The sequence below is a fragment of the Thermobia domestica genome, chromosome 14 (assembly GCF_964235325.1).
Source record: "Thermobia domestica chromosome 14, izTheDome1.hap1.1, whole genome shotgun sequence".
Taxonomy (NCBI): Eukaryota; Metazoa; Arthropoda; class Insecta; order Zygentoma; family Lepismatidae; genus Thermobia; species Thermobia domestica.
Window position 1 is genome coordinate 4,827,122 of NC_137467.1, and position 16,190 is coordinate 4,843,311.

The 16,190-nt window shown below is 38.3% G+C and overlaps 1 protein-coding gene across 1 annotated transcript in view; it reads left to right on the forward strand.

Annotated features, from left to right (window-relative positions):
- The window catches only part of LOC145670651 (dynein axonemal heavy chain 1-like), a gene marked incomplete at its 3' end in the record, with an annotated part of 1,762,390 nt that overhangs the window by 1,075,630 nt on the left and 670,570 nt on the right, over window positions 1-16,190 (forward strand).

Below are 16,190 nucleotides of genomic sequence, written 5' to 3' on the forward strand. Positions count from 1 at the left end.
GCCCTCATTAAGGCCTGTGTCCCAATGCAGATTCCCATCGGTACACGCCCGTATTCATATAATTTGTCTTGTACAGCGAAGGCGGTGAGCTGTCTACTCTCAGGGGACAACTGGACCTGGAAGAAAGCTCGACGGGCATCAAATATTGACATAATTTTTGCATCAGAAAGCGAACTAATACACTCATCGAGGTTTGGACACGGGACCCCATCTCCACAAATGATATTGTTCACCCGAGCGAAATTTACTACTAGCCTGGAAGAAGAATCCCTATTCTTAACAAGAAAACAGGGAGATCTAAAGTCAGAGAGTGAAGGACGAATAACATTATTTTCCAATAATTGTTCAATAATATGGGATAATTCCTTCTGCTGAGTTCTCGAAAAAGGGTACTGTCTCTCACGTATCACTTCATCTGATTTTCTTTGGATATGGTATACAAAATCACTAATGCAGCCTGTACGATGAGTGATCACATTATCATATTTACTCAATAACCTATCTACATAAGCCCTTAAACTCTTATCTTGTTCCAATAACTTTTTATCTATACCATCTATAATTTTCTTTCTCTCTTCTACAATAATATCCCACTTACTCTCATCACCTGACTGTAACATACATAACAATGGATCGCCCCCTATTTCATTATCATAATTGACATTATTAACATCACAATTTACACGTTTCTCACCGAAGTTTTCGTCATTTACTACATTACAAGTATCAGGTCGCGAAGAAGGTCCAGGCACGGGCTCATTTTCTAATATTGAAATATTATTTTTCTCAAAATTAGAGTCCGAAGTAACATTTGTTTTTCTTTTTAAATTTGATGAAGGCAAATGAAATGTCCTGGAAGAAAAATTTTCGCTGCAAGAGTACCTGTAACCATGTAGTCCCACTGTGTCGCTCCTGGTCGGCTTAGAAGGCTTACGGCTCCTTATCTGCGGTGCCCTGGTCGCATCCAAATCTTCCCTACTAGGATGTTTACTTCAAAATTTCTCTTACAAGTCCAGGGCCCAGGGGAATGAGGCGAAGAATCTCCCAAGAAAAGTTTGGCGGCAGCTTCGCTCACCCTCCCCTCCCTGGAAGGATAAAAACCAGCAACAGACTTCCTTTTGTTATAAGTAAGAGGGGAAGGGGAGAAGATTTTACTAAGGGAACTTCTATTTTTGACTTGGTCCAATATAACATGTTTTTATCAAAGTCAATACCTAATCCCTCTCGACGAAAATAATCGAGTCCCAAAAGAATTGGATATTCAAGAATTTTCATCACATAAAACTTGCACTGAAACTTATATCCATCTATAACCAAGGGTAGCAACACTGAAGGACGTAACACTAATGCTTCTCTGTTAATAGTTTTTCCACGAAAACAGTCTTTATAATTAACGCGGACTTCATCTAACGTAAGTTCTTAACTTTATTAAATAGGTCCAAACTAATTAAATTAGCCGTGCACCCACAATCTAAGGCAGAGACGACTGAAAAATCCCCAACTTTAAGGTTCACCAAGGCAACGCCCCCACTATCTTCTACAGAGCACACTTTCTTTTCATTATTTCCAACAAACGACATAGATGAAGACGAATTTTTATTTAAACTACAGTTCCGTTTTAAATGCGGACCGCCACAAATAAAGTACGCAATAGTTTTTTGTTTTTGTTTATTTGTAAAGTTTTTATTCACAGCTGGTAACCCTACTTGAGAGCGCACCTTAAAATCAAATTGTTTAGAATAGAGTTCATGAAAGGTGTAATCGTTAACCAATCGGTGTAATTCACTCATAGTTTTAGGTTTCTGGTTATAAAATAACCTCCCTTTAATTCGAGGCAGAACGCCACTGGTAATGAAACTTATTAATCTCTCATCACCACAATTTAATTTAAGCAAGCGATCCACTGTGACTAAACGTTTAACGAAGTCTTTCAAGTTCTCTGCCTGGCCTTGGGGCTTATACATATATTCAACAACTATAGATTGTATAGCACATTCCGATAATAAATTATGAAAAATATAATCTCGCGTGAGCTCCCAGGTACGAAGCTGACTAGGCAATTCCAGTAATACATTTTTTAAAGGACCTGATACTTTTCCTCTTAAAGAATGCAGTAATGCCGGGAAAGGAAAACGGTCTACATTATAAAACTCGTCTGTTTGTTTAACAAATTCATATAATACTATAGGGTTAGATCCGTTACAACTTGGTAAATTATCAAAGAAAGATCGAAGTACCAAAGCTGCGGAATTCTTTTCTAGTTTCGAAAAACAAGCATTCGAAGAAGAAGTTAAGTTACATTGCTGACCTTGCACATTCTTATCAACTAGCGAGTCAGCAAAAGGTGAATGGTACAACAGGCACCGTGTTTGTATTACTCACAGGTGCTACGTCAACTACCTCCTGCTTATCAAGGTCAACAGACGACTGTGGGTCAGCTGTTTTATTAGCAAGGAATCTATAGAGCAGTGATTTTGCTTCTCCTTCTGATAACGTTTCTACGACCTGTCTTTGGTCAATTGGATTCATTGTAGCAATTTCTTTCAAAAATATTGATTCGACCTTCCTTTGCTCTACGTGTTCTACATTTTCACTTTCATTAAAAAGTGGTATCTCATCCATAAAAAAGGGACTATCATCACCGAAAGCCATGATAAATATAAACAAGTAAGCAAGGATATTGACTAACAAGTGCCAAGAATTGGGTTCAATCCCGCCTGCTTTATATTATCAATGAAGACTATAACTGATTTTAAACTTTTAAAGCATACCATAAAAAAATGACTAGTTCTCTTCTCTTGTAACAGCCAAGGTGGGTAATGTTGCCATTACCGTCCCTTCCCAGAAAAACTAAATCTTTGAAAATCAGGAAAGAAAGTTTTACGTTCCCTTCCCTGTACTCAAACAAGTAGCCCCTCCGAGAAGAGTTTCCCGGGCCAGGTATGTGGTTTACAACGCCGCTTAACGCACGTAAAAATGTAAGCTACTGAAAGAGAATGGTATGCTAAAGTTCAACAAATAATAAGTCTTCAAAGGTTGCAGGAACATAACTCTACTTAATAAACAACACAAAAAAGAATTCCGATAGCATTAACAAATTTTATTATTATTTTTTTAAAAAAATAAACGTAATGTTGAATCTAACAACGAATTTGTAAAGTTCGTAAAAGTTTGTCCGATTTTGAAAAATATTTTCAACTACTAGTAGATTTAAACAATTTCGATTCATGCAAAAACCACAAGAAATTTATAATTACTGAAAAATTTATCAGGCACATGTTGCATGAAGTAAAAGTCCAAGATGGCTCCTGCCTTATCACTTGACATATTCAGCATAAACCGTATTTGAAATATACATATTTATATTATAGAAATTCAATACCAATATTTGAACTGATGGTTCAATTAGAATATTTATCAATTTTCTATCTACATGTTTTTATATACGCACGGAAAAACCCAGAATAGATTTTAAATTCACAAAATAAAATATACTATACACAATATTAAATATGGTGTAACACATACCTCGCGAAGAGAACAAGTGACGGGCCTAATCACTTAATTTCAAAGCTACTTCATCGGAAGGATAAACAACCAATCAAATTTAAGTATAGCAATCACATGACATTGACAAAAGACTACCCATAATACCAGATCATTTAAATTAAGAAAACACCAACTGTCTATCGCAAAAATATACTGTAGTGGAATACAGGGAGGAAAAAGGAAGGTGAATAGGTTACCAAAATAATAATAATAATAATAATAATAATAATAATAATAATAATAATAATAATAATAATAATAATAATAATAATAATAATAATAATAATAATAATATAGAAGGAAACAGTATAGAAGGAAACAGCGCTGTTTCTAATCTTAAATTAAATCCCTTTTTCATTCATTTTACTCTATAATACCAATGTAAAGATCACTACGACACACTAGGAATTCCTAAAAATTTTCATTAGGTTTTGGGAGATAATATGGTCATTAGTGATTCCATCCTTAGTTTCGTTCAGGAATTCGGAGTAGTTATCGCATTCTTAGACTTATTTTGTTAGCTTTTCCCATAATTGTATTATTAAATCACTACCTCTAAATTACTTTCTTGTTATATGTTTCATTTTTTCTTTTAGCTTTTTTTGTAATATTTAGTTTCTTTCTGTTTTAGTGTATTATTTTGTAATTCTTTTATTTAAAATACATTGTAATATTCTGCATGGTTGTGTTTAAAAACACCCAGGATTATTACTATGGCTGCAAACGACGGAGAAAACATCAACACCACTGGTCACATGACAAGAAGCGAACAGCAGCGCCACCATCTCACCTGGAGCACTTATATAACTGAGAGGATACCAAGGAAAGACATCAGTTTCCTGATTATCCCTCCTTTACCTTGCTATACTTATCCCAAAACCTCTGGTTTGCTTGAAAACTCTAAGCTTCTCATCTGCATTCCTAGCTTCATTGAAGCTCTTTTGGCCATCCTAACCTCAGTCATCTAGCTTGCTTCGGAGCTCTGTGACTCTTAGGCACCTCACTGCTTGCACGAAGTATTGGGAATCCTAAAAATCTACTCCACTAAGCTTGCTTTGGAGCTCTGTGGAGATTCTACCATAGGTTGCTGGACCCTGGGTCACTTCTCTTTACCCAGTATTAGTGAATTTACATTAGAGTAACATTGTTGTAATATATCGTTTATAGTGGATTTTAAATAAAAGCTTTTAGTGGGAAAACAATTCCTTGCTGTAGTTTGCTCTACGTATGGCTCTACTTACACCTGCACAAGCAAAACTTTACAATAACTTTAAAAGAATGTCATCATGAATTTTTAATGTACAGTATGTGTCGGCCTTACCGTGACGGAGACAATTAACCTCACTTGTGACATTCCAATTATACCATAATCATCTACTCATTCTTTCCGACTACGATGATCCGCTTCATGAATAGCGGAGGTTACAGTAATAATAATAATAAAAAAGGTTGGAAGGTCTAGAGAGGAGATCGTCAGAGGAAATAACGCTTTTAATCGCACCATTAAGAGGAAGACTTCGTTCAGTAATACCAGCGTTGCCACCCAAAATTTCCCAGCGTAATCAGACATTAATTTTAAAGATATCATAGATTGGAATGAAACAAGACCGTTATCATATAATGAGAAATTAGAGCTATAATTCAGTATGATATGATATCATCATCATCATAGGTATTCTGCCATTATTGGTAGGTCACTTGCCGCAACTGAGAAGCTTCCATGCTTCATGGTTCTCTGCTAACGTCTTCGTCTTCACGTACGATTTCTCTGTTTTGATATCGTCCATCAATTGTAGTCTCCTTTACCCCTCCCTCTCTTTCCTGCCACCATGCCCTCTAGCAAGTACTTCATGATATAGTATCTTCTTAGCCAACCACATTTTCTTCGTCTTTACAATAATATCTAAAAAAAAAAAAAGTGTTCTTTTCTCCCCCACCATTTCTAACATCCTGTCATTCGTTTTCCGCTCGACCCAAATTTAATTCTTTCCATTCTTCTCCATATCCACATTTCGAAAGCTACCATTCGTTGTTCATCACTTTTGCATAATGTCCATGTTTCCGCCCCATACAACACAGCACTCCACACGAAGCGTTTTATGAGTATTTTTCTCAACTCTTGATTCAAGATCACACAAGAAAAATGAAATCTTTAAGTTTTACGTCCCGCAATGCCGGTTAGGCTAAAGGAGACGGTAAGATCACACAAGATGATACATTACCAATTATTTTCATTTTTATTACAGAGTATCTGGTGTTCACAGACATTGGATTGCATCATTTCAATCTGGCTTTAATTAATTATTTGCTATAATAAATAAAATATTTCTTTTTTTAAGCTAAACAAATATTTTAGAATAAATGTCGACATTCGTTTGTCTTAACATCACAACTAATCAAGTAATGCTTTAGCAAATTCATGTAGTTATATTCTAACCCAACAAAACATCATGTGGCTCAGAGAGATTGTTATTAGAGATAACATTGAATTAATTACATTTTATAAATGCAATGAGTAATGTTTAACTTCGCTGAAATGGGATTCCAAGAAAATACTCTTGGGAATTGTGTTATTATTTACAATTCATATATATATCCTTCATAAGTCCTTACTTCATATAGATTTTTCTACTATATTACGTATTGCAAGAGGAATTTAGATACAATTTAGTACCGGTAAAACTTAATCTACAATTATTTTCTGTTTTTATGTAACCTAATTGTTTAGGATATAAAAGAGAGAGGACAAAGAAGAAAACGCGGAAGGACGAAACAATTATACGAAAAGTATTATAAAACATACATTTTCAGTTACACGTTTGCAGTAGAATAATACTATAAATGTCTGTCGCATTTTCTCCCACAACCTTCGAACATCGATATGTTACCTAAGACGTACCTGAAGGATTAAAAATAGTCCTCATCAACATCGACGACATTCTGCCAACGTTCTGGAAGGTCATGGATTCCATCACGGTAGAAATTAGTGGGCCCTGAAGTAAAGAAGAGATCAAGTGCATTGTGCACCTCTGCTAGGGATTTGAAATGGCGTCCTCTAGAGTAGGGATGCGCACGAGTCGAGTCGAGTCGAGATTTAAGCCTATCTCGACTCATCTCAAGAAAATGTTGTCTCGACTCGAAAATGTTTCTGTCTCCACTCGACTCGAATTCGAGACAAGTCGTCTCAAAATTCGAGTCGAGACAAAATATACGAGTTAAAATATAGCCAGCACACATTAGCCAGAACATTATAACTTCCTACCTACTTGTCAGTATGTCTATCTTTGGTACGGATAACAACGGCGACGCGTCTTGGCATGGACGCAATGATCCTTAGTAGGTCGTTGGAGAGAATGGGCACCACATATGCACACAGGGGTCACCTAATTCCCGTAAATTCCGGGGACGGAGCGATACGCTCTGACGTCACGTTCATCATATCCCAGATGTTATCGGTTGTGTTCAGATTCGGCGAGTTGGGGGTGCCTACACATCACTTGGAAGTTGTTCAGGTGTTCCTCGTACCACTTCATCATACTCCTGGTTTTGTGACATGCTGCTTTATCTTGTTGAAAAATGCCACTACCATTGGAAAACATGGTCGTCATGAAGGGGTGTACGTTGAAGTTTAATATATCATGAACATTCCATATCTCTTTTATGTTTGGAACCAAAAGCATAACTACTGTATGTAGTTTATTGTTTTATAATTTAGTGCTTACAAAAATCCTTTTAAAAAGTACCTATCTTTAGAAGTGAAAGGTAACTATCTGTACTAGTTCTTGGCATCTAAGCAGTCCATTTATTGTAATATACTATGTAAAATAGTCTCGTATCATAATATGTAATGTTACATTATATGTTATCCGTAACACGTGATATACAACAACACATTAAAACCTCAAAATAGTTGGGGAAGCTAATAATCCAGAGTTTATGTAACCCTATTGAGTTCATTGGAACCAAAACACAACAATTATAACTATGCTAAATTACTATAGACTGCCAATTGCTCATTGAGAGAATTTATGATGTCAGCTTTATCGCAATAGTTTTATACAAACTAGATAATCAATTATTATTATTATTATTATTATTATTATTATTATTATTATTATTATTATTATTATTATTATTATTATTATTATTATTATTATTATTATTATTATTATTATTGTATTTGAAGTACAGTCAAATATCACGACATTAATTATTGGTTTCAATTAACTTAATTTGAGCTAAAAATCAAATCTTGATCTGGAAAGATTAACTATTAAGTTTCTGCGTTCTGTACCTTTCTAAAGTAATAAATGCTGGAATTTTTAAGTCTGTTTCTGAGTGAATACTGTCTTCAAAATAATATTAAAAATTATAGAAGGATTGTCGAGACATTCGAGTCGAGTCGAGATTTTTACGAGCAGTGTGCCGAATTTTACAAAGTGTGTCTCGACTCGAGTTGGAGTTGAGTCCAGTCGAGATTCGAGACATGTCTCGACTTGTGCGCATCTATACTCTATGGTGATTGTCCAACGAATGGAGCAGGTAATAATCGGACGGTACAATGTCCTTGGAATATGGCGGATACAATAGTGTTTCCCACCCAAGGCGTAGAATAGTGTCCCAGGTCATCTTAGCCACGTGAGGCTCAGCTTTGTCCTGTAAGAGGAGAACCCCTTTGCGATTCAGAAGTGCTGGCTCCAGAGTTTTGATGTTTTGTGAACACGGCTCAACTGGTGACAGCACACAGTTGCATTGATACTCTGACTAGCTGTTAGCAATTCCCTATGCATGATGCAGCGAGTAGTCCACCAAACACACGGGAGAATCTTCTTCTAGTTCAGTGCTGGTTTAGGCTGTTTACGAACCAATTCGTGGGATGTTAATCAACGATGACGGCGTCGTGGAGCTTCGTACAGGACGCATTTCTCATCGCATGTCAACACCCAGTACAGAAATGGCTCCTTCCTCAGACGGGACAGCAAAGAAACACAGGTGTCTGTTTGCATTGCCTTCTGGCCCGGAGTCAAATCATGTAGGGCCCGCTTCCCAAATTGATGAAGGTGCTGTCGAATGGTTTTGCCACTCACACTGAATTGTAGTCCCAGTTCCTCACATGTTTGGCCACTGTTCGCCTCAATTACTGCTTGAAGATCATTTTGTACATGTATTGGTCTTCCGGCACGTGGTGCGTCTTCGAGTGTTTCGTTACCGTCCCTAAACTTGTTAAACCACCGCTGCACTGTCCGCGTAGTCACGACACCCTCACTAAAGGCCTGGTATATCTTCCGCTCCGCTGCGGCGACGTTTGACCCCAGTTTGAACTCATAAAGCACAATCGCCCTCATGACACTCTGCGGAGGTCCCATGTTCACTCTGTCCTTACGCAAGTTCACTGTGTAACTGAACTGCCACAACCAGGTAGTATGTTGAATATACCCACACCAACAACTGATCTTTGCCTTATTTCCATTCGCATTCAACTCACGGTGTGAGGGCCAATTGAACACAGACCTCCACAAAAAGCGACAACTTTCTTGGTTACCTTTATATAATAGATACGCTTCGAACCAAAACACTATAGGCAGAATAACCAATTATCCAGTAACATTAACGAAACGGAATATACGGTTAGGTTAAGTGATTTCTGATTAAGTGAAAACTCATATGGGTTGGATTCAATGTTAAGCTGTAGGTTCACATCTCACATTACTTCGTTACTTCAAAGGATATTAAACTCAAAATCAATCAAATAACACTAAATAAAAGAATGGAACAGACAAGAGTCTTTTAGAGATCCATCTTGTCTTTAGCTCACATTATATATTTTTTTCTCTATTTATGTCAGGGTGATTTTAAATTGCTCCTTCACATTCTGGGGCATCGTTGCAATTATTTCCCACTTTAAAAGAAATTACAATTTCCAGCGAAGTTACGAAAGGAGCTTTCGATCTGAGAATCTTAACATGCTATCTTCCCCATTTTTATCCTTTTCTGAATGATCATCTTCAAGAAACATTAATAATAAAAATGAACATGGAATATTTCAGTCTAGCATTCCATAATTATGTTCCTTAGGCTAAAGGAGGTGTATGGTTAAAGCAAATGAATGATGATGGAAGAATTAGTGGAATGAGAACGTGAGAGAAGAGAAAACCCATGGACATAATGTTGTCCACCACAAACTTGACAGGGAGAGGGCACGGTGGCTCAGTGATAGAGCGCTTATCTCTGGCGCGTGGAGACCCTGATTCGATTCCCGGCCAAATAAGTTTGTGATGAATAACACCGTGTCCGTGAGTTTTCTCGTGATACTCCCATTTCCTTCCACTAATTATTCCATAATCATTCACTTCCTTTAATCATCGGGGGGTGCGGTGTCTGAGTGGTAGAGCGTTCATCTCCGGTGCTTGGGGTCCCTAGTTCGATCCCAGCTCGCGCCGGGTGAACTTTGTGGTGGACAAGCACCGTGCTCGTGGGCTTTCTCGGGGTTCTTCCGTTTCCTCCCACTTTCTTCATTCCACCATTTCATTTATTACTCATCATCACCGTCTCCTTTAGCCTAGCCGGCATAACCGTGGGACGTAAAACTCAAAGATTTCATTTCATTTTTTTCCTTTAATCATCGTTTACCTTAGCCTGATGGTTATATTCGTGCGACGTTAAACTCAAAGATTACTTGACCGGGAATTGAGCCAGAAACCCCTCGCACGTGAGGTACCACTTTGTTTTCTTCAAGTTCGTCTCAACCAGGGCACTGGTATCTATGGTGAAATCTTGTAAATTCCACGTAATACAAACATGAACAGAACACGAACACAGAAATATCGAGAGCAATTAGAAATACAGACCATACCCTTCAGAGGAATTCGAACCCGCAGAGGATTGGACCTCCTGATTCGAAGATGAACGCCCGAGACCATTGAGCTATTGTTACCGGGTGCCACTGACCCACCGCTGTCCTCAGCATTAATGACAAAACTTACAAACGTCGTATGACGAAAGACTATCTTACCGTTAGAGCATAAAAGCATGAAGAGCAGCTGCTACTGTTGCAGTTTCGTTGCTAAATCTACACAGTGTATAAAGAACGTGTCAGGGATTGTGAGTTTCCTTTCATTAAGTCTGTGTGAGTAGCCTTTAATATGAATTCAATTGTGTGAGATACCAATGCGGATGAAACAACGCCTACTTGATGCATCTCTATCAATTTTAGTCAGGAGGCTCAAAAGTTAAGAATGTATTTTGTTGATAAAGGTGATATTCAAACGGAATGGTAACAATAAATCATTTCCGGTTTCAGTGTTCATCACTTAGATCAAAAACGGGAAGGGATTAGGGATTAGTGACATAATTGGTGTCCTGTATTTAATTAAGTGTCCCGAAACTACACAGAATCTCAATATCATTAACTCTCGACTAAAACTACAATTGGTAGAAATCTACTATTACTTCCGGTTTCAACATTAGTTGAGAAAGTACATAATATAAACCAAACTTCTTCACGTGATATACCTGTGGCACTGCTTCTTGTTAAAAGTGAAAAAAGTGGACCTTAATTAAACTAAAATTAAATGATAGGACCTAAAAGTCCAAAGAGGTTAATCTGACCATCTGCAGACTTTAAATTGCATAATATTTGGACCAAAACACCGTTCGTTTCTGGCTTTCTTAACCGAGATCCATTAACAGAAACACAAAATAAAGATGTTTCATCCTTTACATCATTCCATTTCCAAAATCGACGTATGCCCTAATTTTTAAAGCGACTTCAAAAAAGGAGGGCCTCATTTCTACTCGTTTATATATATATATATATATATATATATATATATATATATATATATATATATATATATATATATATATACAGAGAGATAGTGAGAGAGAGAGGATGTCCCAGGAGGAAGGGGCAATATTTTGCGAAATGGTAGTATTCGCGATTCTAAGCAAAAAAGTTCATATGAACATAGGTCCTAATATCAACGGTTTGAGAGCTACAGGTTGTGAACCATTTTTACTTTATATTGATTATTGTTCTGTAGTTATTCTACAGAAGTGGTACACTTATGTCCAAAATTATTGTCGCATGTCTATTAATGTGTTGTTGTAGAAATATAATTTGATAACGATTTCGCCTGGTATCTCTTATAACATTAGTGTGTGTATAATTGTATAATTGGCAAGGACATATACGAGGGTCACTACGAAAGTTTTGAGATGTGAAATAACTTACATACTTAAAATCAATTTAACACTTATATTTTCTCAAAGTATTCACCATTACACTGTACACACTTTTGTATCCTCGAAAACCACTTTTGGAAGCAGTGTTGCCAGTCTTTTTCTTCAAGTGTTGAAAGTTCATTCTCGTAAGCCACTACAGCTCCTTCAGGGCTGCAAGATCTCTTCCCACGCATGCGATCTTTGATCCTGAGGAACAGAAAAAAATCACACGAGGCCACGTCAGGGCTATACGGCGAATGAGTCATAAGTTTGACCTCAGCCGTATTCTAAATACTGAATTGTGATGTTGGCCGTGTGTGCGGACGCTTTATCATGATGAAGCAGGATTCCACGCAATCCAGTTCTTGGGCGCCGTTCCCGATGCTTCTGAAACACTTTTGTTAGGCAAACAGTGGTGTACCACTGAGCAGTAACAGTCCTTTGTTCTTCAAGTGGAACAGTTGCAACATGGCCAGATTTGGAGAAGAAAGTTGCGACCATCTTCTTCCCCACACTTCGCGGTCGCTTCACTTTCGTGGGTGAATTTTCGTCTGGAAAGATCCAAACTGTACATAGGCGTTGATTTTCAGGGTCAAATTGATAGAACCAAGTCTCATCACCACTAATAATGTCAGAGACGCGTCGAGAATTGCCTCCATCAAATCTTGCAAGCATTTCTTCACACTATTCCACACGCATGTGCTTCTGCTGTTCAGTCAAAGTGTGAGGCACCCAACGAGAAGAAACCTTCCTGAGCCGAAGATGATCGTGAAGAACTTTTGTTACTGCTGGCGATCCAATGTCCAGTATAGATTCAATGTCCTTGAAAGTTGTTCGAGGATTTTCTCGAATCATTTGTTCCACAGCGGCAATGTTTTAATCTGACACAGCTGTTGCCGGACGTCCAGCTCTCTCTTCATCTTTAAGCGATGTCCGGCCTCTTCTTAATTCACCAAACCACCGAAAAATTGTAGCACTGGAAGGAGCAAGGTCCCCCAAATGCCCCCTGCAAACAGTCAAGGCTTTGTGGCTCTTTCAAAGCACTTTTGAAATCGTAAAAGATCATTGCCCGAAAATGTTCCCTTTCGAGCTCCATTCTAGACAGCCAAATACTGCTCACATCAACAAACAAGTGAAGGTGATATGGCCACGCCGATAAGCGAGGCGAATTGAAACTTGCTTCGCTTCTTCGCTCTGGATACCAGTCACTGTTACCACACTTGGTACAATTGTACCAAATTCAGCCCTTTTTGCCTTTCATCGGCCCGTTGGTACCACGCTGGCATTTTCAGCCCATTTTGTGAAAAAGTTGGTACAATTCTACCCAATTCAGCACCATTTAACAAATACCAGTCACTTTTTCACAAGTGTCAGTAAGACTTCTCCTACACCGCACTTTACTCATACTGTGTGATGTCATGAGGAGCAAACTCGAAGATGATTGATTTGTTTTTCGTTTTATATATATATTTTCATATATGGCCATAATACCGTTTTGATGTATGGTCACTTTGAAATAGAGGTACATTTGGTTTCCTTGCAATACATACCGAAGATGAAAACTGTTTTCTCGTTTAATTTGCGGCTTTTGTTATACTTCCTACGTGCGAGAAAAGTTTCATCTACTTCCACGGTTGTTTGGGATCCTCCCAGCGGCGTAGAAATGGGGTAGGCAGGGTAGGCATTGCCTACGGGCGCAGGACGTTTCGGTATATTAGGGGGAGCCCCAGGTTTTTAATAAAAAAGAAACAAATTATATAAATGGAGCCCCAAGTTTTGTGGTCTTTATTTTCAAACATGGCAAGAATAAAAATTCCTTCCCCCCTCTCTCGCAGTTTATTACATTTGCGTATCAAATTATTGGGATTACTGTAAACTCGTCGAGGTTACAGCACTGTATGATTAAGAAATTAATCCTCCTGGTAATTAATTATTACCGTATTAATACGATACCAGTCCTATATTACATATACTGAGCTTACTAACTATAAATAAAATTCCCCTGTGCAACAAGCTTTCAACAATAACGACAAATTCTCCAAGCACCAAAGGCTGGGCAAACCGGGCAACTGCCCGGGACGCCCAAACGAGCACCCCAAAATTAATTATTCTAACATATTTCCTAACATAACTGTAATAAAATGTAAAATATAGGCTAGGACTAGGTCGGGGGGTGGCAAAGACTCATTGGCAGGGTGAAAATTTGGCCTTTGTCCACTCCTGACGTTGACTGAGATGACGTAGTGTTAAATGGATGAGGACCTATTTAGGCTCTACTCTTGGAAAGTAATAATTAGCTGATCTTCTTAACTACCGATTGCGATATTACTTACAGTATTTTTGTAGACGTGAGAACTTTTTTTTTTTTTTTTTTTTTGTAGTTAGCGAATGTTTAGTCCTGTTTTAGCGGAAAGAAAAATTTCATGTTGACAACACTGCCCAAAGCTAGTCAAATGTGGGATGTGGCACATACACGTAAGTTAAAGATGGTCATACATTGTTCTATTAAATGGGTGAGGAGGCGACACTAGGTATTTTGCTTAGGGGCGCCAAAGGCCGTTGTTACGCCACTGGGTCCTTCTATTTGGATGTTTTTAAATTTTTTTTTTTAAAAAAAAGAGCACTTTCTTGATTTGGACTCTTGGATGGGGGGGGGAAGTGTTCTAGAACTTTACCTCGTTTAGTTTCGTGCTATAGAGGAATGTATTACTGATATAAAATAATGAATTCAGCCCTTTTTGTTTCAATTTGGTACTATTTTTCAGCCCACTCCAGAGCGAGGATTGTGGCAACACTGATACCAGTACCGAACGCAGTTGTTGGAATTCAAATACTGTGCCACAACAATGTGTATCTCAAAACTTTCGTAGAGATCCTCGTATACATATGTGGCAAATTTCATGTGAAAAGAGCAGTAAATAAGAACAATAAAACGGAAATAAAACTTCCTTGTCCATTTAGCAACGTTTTGTTTTACTCATTCTAATTTTCGTATTTATAATTCTTTTCCTATGAAATTTACCACAAATATACATTTCCCGATTATACACATAGTATCAGTATTAAAAGTACCCTGCAAAATCATTATCAAATTATATTCTTACAAGAAGACAGTTATAGATATACGACAATCATTTTGGACATGAGTGTACATAGCGGATTTGAAAGGTGATGAAATGACCTTTCCAATGATATGCAACATATGGCAGTGGTATTTTTGGAAGAGGGATATTTTGGAATCAATGTTACCATGCAATTTCTTTAAATAACCTTAACTTTCTCAAATTTCCCCCAATCGCTTCCCTTACAAATACAACACCGCCACATGCTGCATACTGCTGCAAAGGTCATCCCATCACCTTTCAAATCCGCTATGTCTTACCTGTATAATATAGTTGCAGGATAAACAATACGCAACAAAGTAAAAAATGGTTCACAACCTGTAGCTGAAGAATTCAAGAAGTTGCATGTAAAGTCCGGGAAGAGCACCGCAAGCACATGAATTGTGGTGGATGGCGTGTATTGCTTGTGATGAACATTGAACCAGCAATGACAAACGTCCGCCTGGCCCCTATGGAAAGAAATCGAACACTAGTGCTTGGATTCGAAATAGGCGCATTCCGTGTATGCAGTGAGTGGAGTATTGTAGTGAGCAGAGGGTACTGCTGAGTTGAATGTGGCAATGGATTAATGAAATATGGCACAAAGACGTCATTTGGTTGCGTTTACAAAAGGCCGGATCATCGGGCGCTTGGTAAAAGGTCATACATAGACAACAGTAGCACAAACCATCAATGTACCACAAAGTGCTGTGTCTAGGTTGTGGGAACAGTTTATCGACACCGGAGACATCAACCGTAGGCCCGGTGGAGGATATCCACGAGTGACACACCACAATAGGACAGATACTTATCCGAAATTGCGCGTCGGAACTTGACCATGCCTGCAAGACAATTGTTAGCAGAGCTTACAGCCGCCTTAGAGGTGAGAGTGTCACGCCAGACTGTGTATCGGAGAGTGAGGGCCAGTAGTCTGTATGCCCGACGACCAGCAACATACATTCCACTGACTCAGGCACACAAAATGATTCGTTTACAGTGGTGTCAATATCACCAGTGGAAACCGAAACGAATGGGGCTACGTACTGTTCAGTGATACAGTTTTCAGAGCGATTCCCATCACACTGATCTGGGGGAATAAGGAACTCGCTTACTCCCAAGAACATTGTGGAAAGGAATCTGTATGGTAGTATTGACGTACTGGTCTGCGCAGGCATTATGATGAATGGTCGTACTGACCTGCATATCTTGGATGCTGGGTCCATCAATGGCCAGAGGAACAGAGACGAGGTTCTGCATGCCCATGTGCGGCTTTTCAGGAGAGCAGTTGATCCACAGTTTCTGCTCATGGATGTCAAT